Here is an 8,617-nt window from a genome sequence, read left to right as displayed (position 1 = left end):
TGAAAAGGCAAAACAATTTTGAAAGAGAGAAACAAAGTTAGAGGATTCACACTTTCCAATTTCAAAATGTACTACAAAGCTAGTACATTACTAATCAAGACAGTACCATATGGGCATAAGAATAGACATGTAGATCAATGGAATATGACTGAGAGCCCCTAAATAAATATTCCCACATATAGTCAATTGATTTTCAGCAAGGGTGCCAGGACAATTCAATGGGGACAGAAAAGTCTTTTCAACAAAAGTGCTAGGATACCTGAATATCCCCTTGCAAAAAAAAAAAAAAAAAAAAGAAAGAAAGAAATGAGGTTGGACCCCTACCACACACCAGACACTAAAATGAACTCAAAATGGATCAAAGATCTAGATGTAAGAGCTACAACTATAAAACTCTTAGAAGTACCTTAGGAGTAAATCTTTGAGACCTTGGGTTATGCAGTGGTTTCTTGATGTGATGCCAGAAACATAAGCAACAAAAGAAAACAATGTGCATTAAAGACCATATCAAGAAAGCGAAATGACAACCCACAGAATAGGAGAAAATAATTGCAGATCATATACCTGGTAAGGGACTTGTGTCCAAAATATATAAAGTGTACTTAGGACTCAACATTAAAAAGACAGATAACCCAAGTAAAAATGAGTGAAGTATCTGAATAGACATTTCTCCAAAGAAGATGTGCAAACGTCCAATAAGCACATGAAAATGTTCTCAAGATTACCAGTTATCAGGGAAATGCACACCAAAACCGAAGTGAGATGCCACTTCACACCCGCTAGGATAACTATAATCAAAAAGAAAGGAAATAGATGTTGGGGAGGATGTGGAGAAATCGAAACCCTCGTACATTGCTGGTGAGAATGTAAAATGGTACAGCTGCTTTGGAAAACAATATGGCAGTTCCTAAAAAAAGTTACAGATAGAATTACCACATGACCCAGCAATTCCACTCCCAGGTATATGTAACCAAGAAAAATGTAAATATACGTCCACACAAAAATCTGTGCATCCATGTTCATAGCAACATTATTCATAATATCTAAGAAGTAGAAACAACCCAAAAGTCCATCAACTGATGAACGCCTAAAAATTGTGTGGTATATCCATGCAATGACATATTGTGTGGCAATAAAAACAGGAAAGCTACTGACATGTACTACAACATGGATGAACCTCAAAAACACTATGCTACGTGAAAGGAGCCAATCACAAAAGATGTATGTATTATATGATTCCATTTATATGAAATGTTTAGAATAGGCAAATCCACCAAGACAGAAAGTCTATTAGTAGTTGCCGGGAGCTGGGGGGAGAAAGGAATGGGGAGTGGGGAGTGGATGCTAATGGATATGGTATTGTGGGGCATGATGAAATATTCTGAAATTAGATAATAATGATGTTCGCACAACTATGCAAATATACTAAAACCTACTGATTTGTACATTTTAAAGGGGTGAATTTTATGGTATGTAAATTATATCTCAATAAAGCTGTTATCAGGGATAATCTGAAAAGCAAAAACATAATAAAATAATTTGGGCTCCAAGTTCAAGAGAGTTTCAACAAATAATTAATATTCTTAACAGATAGATTGTTCTTACGTGTTAATAAAAAAACGCAAAGGCAAATGAGAGGAATATGTAAAGCTGAGAAGAAATACAAATTGGCTAATAAATATTTGAAGAGGGCAAAAAGACAGTTAATAAGGGCTAACACATCCATGGTACATGCTATATAAATGCTTCACATATATTACCCATTTAACCCTCACAACAACTCTATGAAATAGACCCCCAGCCCCTCACAGTGAATGCCACCAGGCTACCCAATACTGTGTGACATACCTGCCCCATCCACAGTGGTCTGCTGACTTGTGTGCAGTGATGTGTGCCCCCACAATCTCCATCTGAGGGCCACTGACCCTGGGGATCTGATTTCATCCCTGGGATCATTTAGGGTGTCAGGATAGCTTGCTGGACTGCACGCCTTCAGACAAGGCTCCTGGAGTCATTATTTTTGAAAGTACACGTTTTGCTAAGTGCTAGATGGCAGTGTGTGAGCCCAACTTCCCTAATGAACTCCTGGAGTGCAAATATTCTTTGTGGCAGGGTACGTGCACACCCATCAGTCTTAGCAATCAGCTAGGCTGGGAGTGAGGTTGTTCGCTGCTAATGGAAGGTGGGTTGCCCGGTGAGGGCACGTTTGCTCCTAGAGGAAGATCACTATGCTTCTGCCCAGCAGTGGCCCTGAGAGGCCCTGCTAGCAGGGCTGAGATTTCCTATGGGAAGCAGTTCTGTTTTGTACCCATGTGAGAAAAAAACCAAAAAACAAAAACGGGTTCCAGAGTCAGAGGCTTGTGCCTGGTCATTTCAGACTGGACTTCTTATTTTTTAAAAGATTTTATTTAGTTATTTATTTGAGAGAGAGACAAAGCACAAGAGAGAGGAGAGGCAGAAGGAGAGGGGGAGAGACAAGCAGACTCCACACTGGAACGCAAAGCCAGACATGGGACTCGATCCCAGGACTCTGAGATCATGACCTGAGCCAAAGTCAGACACTCAACTGACTGAGCCACCCAGGCGTCTCAGATTGGACATTTTCAAAAGCAGGTGTTACGTGTTGTGATGAGCACTGGGTGTTATACCTAACTAATGAATCATTGAACAGTACCTTAAAATAAATAAATGAATATTAAAAAAACAAAAACAAAAACAAAAGCGGGTGTTACCACTCATCCACTTTGGCAAAAAAACAAAAAACAAAACAAAACAAAAACAAAAACAAAAACAACAAACCAAAAAAAGCCCTTAGTGAACTGTCCGTGGAAAGTCCAACCCGAAACCTGAAAGGTCTGCTCCTTGTAGCGTGTGCCTGGGGAACTGAGCTTCCTGCTTTCCAGGGTTGTCAACTCTAAGCCAAGGCCTTGTTGGGACCTTTGTGGTGGGGGCAGGCACGGGAGGGGGAGCTTGAACCACCTCAGACACCCACAATGGGCTCTTTTCCTTTTCAGCCCAAGCAGGTACTCTTTGCACCAAGGACTAGTAAGAATGGAGTGACGGAGAGTCTCAGGTGAATGCTTTACTTGGGAAAGGAGGGAGGGCAGGCGTGAGATGACTCAGTTTCCTCTTAGGTCACCAGGTTGGAAAAAGGCAAAATGGTTCAGGGCAGTCATGGACAAGAGTAAGGTTCAGATCAGTGCGTGCTCTACTCAGTGGTGCTTATTGGCCTGGGACTGTTAGCTAACTGGGCACAGCATGGAGAAAGGGGAAGTAACTGGCGCATCTCGCTCATCTCTTTAAACCTCAGATTCCAGCTCCTGTCAGGCTCCCAGAGCCTGGTGAACTGAACTGACCCATGTTGGTTCTCGGGAGGGTCTGGGTATCCCACTGAGAGCAATCTCTGATGGACTCGTCCTCTGTGGCACTGGATTCTTGACTCTTTTAAGCACTCATTGTCCATAGAAGTCTTCTTGTTGGCCCCAGTCTCCTTGTGTGATGGGACCCGGGAGACTTGCGTCTGGGCTTGGCAATCTGCTCTGTCAAAGAGCAAACTAGAGAAAACTTGGAAGGATGTGGAGCCAGTTCCTCCATGCTCTATGGAGCATATCGTCTTTGCCGTGGCCCACACCATGCCTCGTCGTCAGGGCCTGAGTCGTAGTCATCCCCACATCCCTTCCAGTGGTAAAGGCAGTGTATTGGCCCGTAGGAGATGGAGATACCTATAGCTTGGAGCCAGAGAAACCCGCATCAAGCCTCGGAGTCTGCCACTTACTACATGTGAAGTGTTACTTAGATCAACTGACTTCTGATAACATTAGTTCCCTGGTCTGTACATAAAATGACTTTTGAATGAGAAAATGCATACGAAGTACGTGGGATGTCATAGGTGCTCAGTAGATGGCAGCTGTCACCACCATCATCATCACCATTAACATTTATTGTATGTCCAGCCTTATGCTTGGCCTTGACGCAGAGGGTAAAGGAGAAGCAGTCAGTGATTTCTGCGCCAGGTTAGTATGTAGTGGAGAGCTAGGATGTACACAAATAATGAAAATTCAAGTGCCAATCACAGACAGTACAGTCATGATATGGAGCTCAAAGGAAGGAAAGTTTCTAGGACCTGCCAGTAAGGCTGCCCAGAGGAGGTGGATTCTAATGTGGGCCTGGATAGATTGGATTGATAGTACCGGGAGGGAGGATGAGGAGGAGAAGGAAGGATGTTCTTGGCTTAGCCCAGTCCAGGCCAGCACCCAGAGCTGGCAGTGTCCCCTACTTCCTGCTGGCTGTCAGTGGCCAGGTTTAGGGCTAGGTCAGCTTTGGGAATGCAAATACTAGGCTGGCCACTGGGGGTCGACAGAGATTGAGGAATAGGGAGGCTACGGGGAGAGGGGGGGATTTCCTTGGGGACTCTACCGCTTTGATTCAACAACCTACCTAATGCCTCATTTCCCCATCGCTGAAATCCCACCTCCTCCCTCCCATGTCTTCAGAGCCTTAATGCCCTATGGTGCTCTTAGTTCAGAAGCCCCCAGCTTCTTGACTTCCTCACTCCTTCCCAGGACACCAGTCCAAGGAGGAAAATTCCTCCTGAGGTTGGGGGCTCTACTTTGTGTCCTGGAGAGGGTCTGGGAAAGAAAAACCAGCCAGGCCAAGGAAATTTCTGTTCCCCTGAGGAGCTGGCTTCCCATAAGGAAGATGCTGGGTGGTTCCTTAATGGAGGTCTTACCCCAACCCCAAGTAGAGGTGGTGGGGGCAGGATGGGAGAGGCTAGGTGAGGAGACTAATGGCTTAGAAGGAAACTGGGCTCTCACTGGGAGGTACACTGAGTCCAGGAGGGAGCACTGGGGCCCTCCTGCCTGAAGGTAGGACGGAAGGTCTGGAAACCAAGCTGGACTATGTTGTGAGTGGGGACAGGAGGTTTCAATATCAGAGATCCTGGCTGGGTTGGTTTAGGGGCAGCTGGAGGCTGGTGAGCCTGGGTGCCATATATCTATCTGCCAGTGGGTATCTGGCCAGCTGGGTTCAGTCCTTTGTCTCTCCTCAGGATGCCCCCAGAGGCTCATGACCTCTCTACCAGTAGGCCTTGGTTTATCAGTCAAGGAAGCCCAGGACCTGACCCTTTAGCCTTCATGGCAGGATAGGATGTAGGAAGTTAGCTCATAGGCTGGTAAGAAGTCAGATCTAGGAGGGCTGGAGAGATGAGGAAGCAGCTACCCTTCCCTGCGCTCCTTGGGTTGTCCAGATGCTTGCTCTGCTTGGGGTGTTCCTCCAGGGGAACATTATTCCCTGTGTTTATGGGGCCTGACATGTCCAGTGTGTTCTCTAACGAGCCAGGAGCAGGACTGGACAAAGATGTTATTTCTCTAGCCAGCATCATCCTCCCCCAGGCCTACTGGCCTTCTGAGATGGGGAGCTAGGCTGGGGCCAGTGACAGGTGGGGACAGCTACCACTTCCGCTTCCCCAAATTCCTGAGACCTTGACCGTGATGAATGGCCCAGTCCTGCTTTGCATACTCTCCAAGTCACGGGGGAGTGAGAGAACAACGGGAGGGCTGGGCCAGAGTGCTGTGGGACTTCCCCCCCCACCAAGACTGCCCCCTGCTGGGCTAGAGAGCGCAAGACAGGAGGGACTGCTAGAGGGGACAGGAGGGCAGGGATGTCCAAAGATGAGGCTTCTAAGGAACCCAAGGTTCCAGCTGCAGTTCAGAGCCTTGTACCACCTAGTCTGCCACACCGAGCCGTACTCTGTCTTTCAGATGTCCTGTTCCAGGCTCTTTTCAGGGACGGGGGCAGGTCATTTGCCTGTATGGGGCCTGAGGGTTTGGGACAGACTTCTAGAAGTCCAGGGTAGGGTAAAGTGGAATAAGGAGGGGATTAAGAGAGAGGGAGGGGGCAGGACCATCTCAAGAAGACGGGCTCCTCCTATCCCCAGTATCCTGCCGACAGCTTGAGCAGGGGCCAGGCTGACACCTGGAAGATCAAGGTGATCTCACCACAAACACCTGTAAACCAGGCGTGAAGCTGGGGCAGGGACTGGGGGTTGAGAGTCTGGTTGAACCTTGGGCGTTTGGGACCAACCCCTCCTTCACCAGCCACTGAAAATTGTCATGGCTGCAGTGGAACTAGACTTGCAAGGTTTACCTCCCTGGAGCTCCATCTGACCTAGTGCTGGGGTGCGGTGCATCCAGGAAAGGGGAGGAGGAAGAACGGGAGGGCTCCGGCCCCACCCTGGGTTTGCCCTGAGACTAACCCAGAGAGAGAGAGTGATTTGGGAAAAACCAGGTATTTGTGGGGGAGGGAGGACAGCCTGGGCCCAACATAGACCCCAGCAAATCTCAGCTAGGAGGGCCCTGAGGGCAGAGGGAAGAACAGGAGAGAAATGGACAGCCGGAATGAGCCAGCCGGCACGAGAGGGCCTCACAAGCGGAGGTTGGGGGCAGGGGATGCAGACCGTTTGAGTCTGGGGCCTCAGTTTTTCTCATCTCTAGAGTAGGCCTATCAATGTCTACCTCCGGGATGTTGCGAGAATTAAACTCAGATAACGCAGCAGCCAAAGTGAAAGTACCCAGGTAAGTGCCCGGCATACAGTGGGTGTTCAAGAAACGAAGCTCTCCCTCTCCCTGTAGGGAATGGCTGTGTGCGCCTTTGAGGGCACAGACAGGAGACCTAGGGCAGGCTGGGGATGACTGTAGGTACAATAGAGGGTTGCTAGCCTCACTGGGCTCTCCCAGCTTACATTGCCCTGGGCACCGGGGTAAGCTTCCTGTGCTCTGACCCTTTGGTATGCAAGGCTCACCCCTTGGCACACACTCCTTTCCAGAGCCTTGGGATATCAGTGTAGACTCATGAGAGTCATCGGTTACAACACAAGTTGTGTAGCTCAGTAGCCTAGGTTAAGATCGTGACTTTTCTACTTCCTGGCTGTGTGGCCTTAGGTAAACTAATTCACCTCTCTTGTCTCAGAGTCCAAGGCAGGCAAGGACAGGTCGAGGACAAGGGCCACAGAAATTGTGTGTGCGTATGTGTGTGTTTGTGCATGTGTATGTAACAGTGACAAGAGAAAAATGTGGAGGCTAGACTCTAGGTTCCACAGGAGTGGGAACCAAGCCTGCCACGTGGGGCTGCATGAATCGATAGGTGAGAGACACCAAGTGTTCTTGTGTGACTATGCACCTGTATGTGAAAATACAAGAGGGGCTAAAAACTGTGCATGTGCACACGAAACGTGTGAACAGGCAAAAGCGAGAACCTGTATGACTAGGAATGAGGGTGTCTCTGGAAGAATGAGGTTCCGTATAGTGAGCACCATGGTGGGCCAGGCATAATGCTAAAGGCCCTGTTGTACATTATCTCATTCACCCCTCACCACCGCTCTGGGAAGGAGGGATGATCTCCAGATTATAGATGCACACCCAGAAGCAAAGTAGCTTGCCCGAGGAGACAGAGCTGATAAGCGGTGAAGTCTGGGACTCGGAAGTTTCTATCTCCCTGCCTCCCATGGGTGTGGGAAGCTGAGCTCAGAAGGAACTTCTCTGTAGTTCTCTGGGGGCTGCATGATCCCTGGCCTGGGAGGTCCCCACATGCTGACTTCGGTGTGCTTGGAGCTCCTCAAAGGTAGGGCTTGGCGGGGCTCTTGTTTGGGTCACCAGGATAGGCCCAGCTCAGAGGTTAGCACAGCATCAGTGCTCAGGAAACTCTGGTGGACTTGAACCCTGACGGGTGTGGTGTGTGTGTGTGTGTGTGTGTGTGTGTGTGTGTGTGAGATGACGCTGATCTGGGAGGCTTGGGGAGGGGTGTGACTGCTACTGGAGTAGGGAGCGCTTGGATAAGAGAGGGCCCGCCTGCCGCACAGATCCCAACTTCTTCTCAGGCTCCCCTGGGGAGTAATTTCTCCCTACCCCAGGGGCCTGAATCGTTACATCTGAGGCCCCTCTAGGGTGGCACAGGCGGTGGGGGCCTGGAGTCACTGGCCCTGGCTGTGGCCGAGAGTGGGCCCGGTCCTGCTACTGAGGCCCCTAGGGCTGGAGTGGGCAGGTCGAGGCAGAAAGGTTGTGCTGTGACCAGGGTGCCCATCATGTAAAGCGGGCCTCAACATAAGGAGTCTTCTCCTCTTTCCTCTGCTGCCCTCCCCACCCAGAATTAGGGTGTGCCAATGCACACTCAGGAGTCGCTCAGGGTTCCCAAGTCTGGCACCATAGCCTCATCTCCCCCATCCCCCACCTGGTCTTGGGCTTGCCTCCCAAAGGGCCCTGGGGGCATGTTGGCAGCAGAATCTGAGGCTGGTTCTGGGGTTGGTGGTGATTTTAGGTGGGAACGTCGAGATGTGGCCGAACTTTCCCAGGCCTAGTAACCTGTGAATGAAGAGTAAAGTCCTGGCTATCCCGACGGCTGCTGCCTTCCAAGCTTGAGCCAGCTTTTGGCCAGGAACGAATTAAGTAAGCAAGTAGGCGAGAAGGGGCTGAACATGTGGCAAGTCGGTATGGTACTTGCAATTGGCATAGGCTTTGGCGACAGATAAGCCTGGGGGAACGTCCTGCTTCTACCACCGATTAGCCCAGTGACCTCAGCAGAGTGACTCCTCTTCCCTGAGCCTTATCTTCCCTCTTATGTGAAA

This window comes from Neomonachus schauinslandi, chromosome X (genome assembly GCF_002201575.2).
Source record: "Neomonachus schauinslandi chromosome X, ASM220157v2, whole genome shotgun sequence".
Taxonomy (NCBI): domain Eukaryota; kingdom Metazoa; phylum Chordata; class Mammalia; order Carnivora; family Phocidae; genus Neomonachus; species Neomonachus schauinslandi.
The sequence above is the reverse complement of the archived record's forward strand: the minus strand, read 5'-3'. Positions refer to the sequence as shown.